Source organism: Malus domestica, chromosome 05 (genome assembly GCF_042453785.1).
Source record: "Malus domestica chromosome 05, GDT2T_hap1".
NCBI classification, from domain to species: Eukaryota; Viridiplantae; Streptophyta; class Magnoliopsida; order Rosales; family Rosaceae; genus Malus; species Malus domestica.
This window is the reverse complement of record NC_091665.1, coordinates 38,329,584-38,333,114: the sequence shown is the minus strand read 5'-3', so window position 1 is coordinate 38,333,114 and position 3,531 is coordinate 38,329,584. Positions and strand designations below refer to the sequence as shown.

At 35.4% G+C, this 3,531-nt stretch overlaps 1 long non-coding RNA gene across 1 annotated transcript; it reads left to right on the top strand.

The window, feature by feature from the left end:
• LOC139195782 (uncharacterized) lies at nt 1–3,531 on the top strand. Its single transcript, XR_011580749.1, has 4 exons — nt 1–2,532; nt 2,625–2,912; nt 3,002–3,079; nt 3,227–3,531. It is a non-coding gene; the product is annotated as an uncharacterized lncRNA (long non-coding RNA).

Here is a 3,531-nt window from a genome sequence, read left to right as displayed (position 1 = left end):
ATGATATTAGATGAATAATGTTTTTTGATCGTAATCATCAACGCATTGAGCATGTGCAAGTTTCGAGTTGTGTTAGATGTGAGCTATTCTAAAAAGTAATGTTAGAGAAGCCATTAATTTAAATCATATTTTATAACTACTTATTTATTGGTCTGAAAGTGAGCCCTTCATTTAATTTAATGTAATATTTTTCTTTCACAAATTTGAAACATATATATATCACTAGTTAAGTTTTTTCTACCATCTTCATACTCCACCTTGTAAATAAGGAACGGATTAAGAATAGAGGGAAATGTTACATGTCATAATGCATGTGACTAAAAAATTGTTACATCTTTTGTTTTTCGGAAAAAAAATGTTACATATCATAACACTAATAGATGTCGATGTAATTAAGTCATAATGCATGTGACTAAAAAATTGTTACATCTTTTGTTTTTCGGAAAAAAAATGTTACATATCATAACACTAATAGATGTCGATGTAATTAAGGCTCATTTCTAGTGATTTTTCAAGGGGAAAATTAAATTTTGTAAACTAAATGTCATAGAAATTGATGATTGGATTATTACTTAAACGTTGATAAATATGTTTATTTTCTATTGGTGACACATCATTTAGTTTGCAAATTTAGTCTTCTTAGCATTACTCTTTCAAGAGTGGTGCTATCCACATACATAATTTAACTTTTCATGGTTTATATTCGACCATCAGATCAAACGACGAAAATCAATAAAAAAATACGTGAGACGTAAAATGAGTGTGAATAACACTACTCAATTTCCAATTCCACAATAAAAAATTTATTATTAAGGGATACCTCTGTGGGCCCGTTTTGCCAAAAGTGGAAAGAAAAACCTTTTAGGCCTTGTTTGGCAGCTTGAATTGTATTAACTAACACTACTCAATTTCCAATTCCACAATAAAAATTTTATTATTAAGGGATACATCCGTGGGCCCGTTTTGCCAAAAGTGGAAAGAAAAACCTTTTAGGCCTTGTTTGGCAGCTTGAATTGTATTAACTATTTCTATCAGATAGAATAAATAGTCATTGGATAGTATTGACTAAATTAGTCGAGTGTTTGATGCAGTATCGGACTAATGACTGTATTATTTATAGTGTGTTTGATATTATACTGGATAGGAGAAATTCAAAATATTAATATTTTAAAGATAAAAATTGATGATTAATGGGAAAAAATGTACACATTCACGACCATCAAATGGGTCAAATAAAAAAAAGAACAAAATCTTCCTTTATATAAATCAAACTTAAAAAAAAAAATTTAAAAATTGAAATCATCTCTTTTGTTCCTCATATCTCTTTGCCGCACCCCCCTAAACTCCCTCTCTTCTTCTTCCCCGACTATAGAAGAATTTCAAATAATTGTTCCTTAGATCTCTTCGTCACACCCCCCAAACTCCTTCCCTCTCTCTCCTTTCTTCTTCTTCCCTGACTGCAAAAGAATCCCAAATTGAAATCATCTCTCTGCCGCACCACGTTTCTTTGCAAGACCCAGTTGCAGGGGAGGACGGCGAGTAGGTGATGAGGAAGGCCACAAGGAGAGGACAACGAGGAAGGCAACGAGGACTAGGAGAGCAAAGATGGCGAGAGAAAGCGACGGCGACAAAAAGCAATGGCAAGAGAAGGCAACGAGGAGGACGACAATGGTGATAGAAGGTGACGGGGAGGACGACGACACCGAGAGAAGAAGAGAGAGAGAGGGCCGAGTTCGCCAGAGAGGAGGGCAAAACAGATTAATAATCCAAGCCTTTTGGTTGGTTTTATTAAGCAGACGTATACCATGTTAAATAAGCAGGCTGATTAATCGGCGCTTATTTAATATGAGTGAACGCCAAACACCCGAGTTCGTATAACTAGTCCTATCTGATCCTTTATCCGATCTGCCAAACAGGGCCTTAAGGTGGTGATTGGTGAGCAAACTGGAGTTTTCAACATGATGGGCAGAGATTTTTCAGTGTAACCGGAATACGGGGTTGTACACCACATGTTACTATACAATGATAGGTTATGTGTGTTAAAAACTTAAAAACTTAAAAAATAAAATTTCTCATTACTTCCATAAAAACACGTAATGTACCATCCTTATTTTCGTCACAATAAAAAAAAAAATTCCATGATGAGGGAAATGAGGAGTGTGGTCCCAACTGGTGTTCAAAAGTAATATATTTTCCTGACCATAGGGGATCTCAGGTATTGAATGTGTTGATTTATCTGCAAGCAAAAGTTGAGACGATGGATTTGATCAAAAAGTTGAAATGGCATGGTGTATGTTTGAGATATACTAAAACTCAAACCAAAAGCTACTGTTCATTAACAGTAGAGTGACGAAAATGCCCTTCAATATGTCTCTCTCGATATTGATTAACTACTTTCAACCTTTTGTCCATTTTCTCGATATATCTCTCTCGCAGAAGGTTGTTGCCGATAAAGGAACAAAAAGATACACCCCTTCAGTCGTCTCAATTACAACCCTCAGGACTTTTAGTTGGGTGAAAAGGGTTTTGATCGTAAGCCTTTCATCCGTCGAAGTACGGCCAGTTCTCACTATGTTTTTCATTGGCTGCAATCTTGGATAACAGTAAGCGTTTTTCGCTTGCAGATGAGGCCATTTTCTTGGTTCCAAAGAACAAACACACAAAGCTCTATAGCTGGAGGGGGAATGATAATATTATTACTGGAAGCCTGGAACGACTGTAGTGATTTTTTTTTTTTCAAGCAATGAAGTGTGAGGCAAAGGGTAAGGCAGCTGTGGAATTTATAGGCAGTGGAAGATTCGTGGCTGCCATTCAGTGATGATGTAGGTAAAAAGTTGATTTTCTATTTTTACTGCCTATAGCTACTGCTAATGCTTAAGCCAAGAAGTATGGGGCTGACATTTCAAGAAAAGGTATATAGAGCTTCTTTTTTACTGTAAATACCCTTTTGGAATTGATTCAATACAAGTGTAGCAATATAGAACCTTGTGTTGTTTTGCAGTTATCTATGAACAGCAGCAGGAGTTGTTACCGCAACACGAAACCTAGCTTTTGCCTATCCGCTGACATCTATCTGAAGGTTTGTGTACTGTCTTATGTGGAATTGGGATGGTATAACTTTGAATATTTATCATACATGATGATAGGGAATGTGATTTATCTAGAAAATATAAAATGATCGGTTGTAATTTTGGGTGTATGATTTGCTTCTGTTTTTTCGTTTCAGAACACGTTGCTCTTCGTTTTTTTGGAATTTTGTTTTTGTTGGAGAAAAAGCTCAAAGGAAAAAACCGAAATTATTTATCTTGAGCATAAAGGGCTTCGAAAGCGGCACACAAAAGCCCCTAAAAACGAAGACAAATAGATGGGAAGAATTAGAATTCATTTTGATTAAAGAAAGTGAAATTAACCTTGCTGTATTATACTTCTTGGTTGTTTTGATGAAGTTGGGAATAAAGGGCATAATAATTCGATTTGGTTTCCCTCTGTACATTCTGTGTTTCTAATGGAAATTTAGAACCTTTTCTTTTC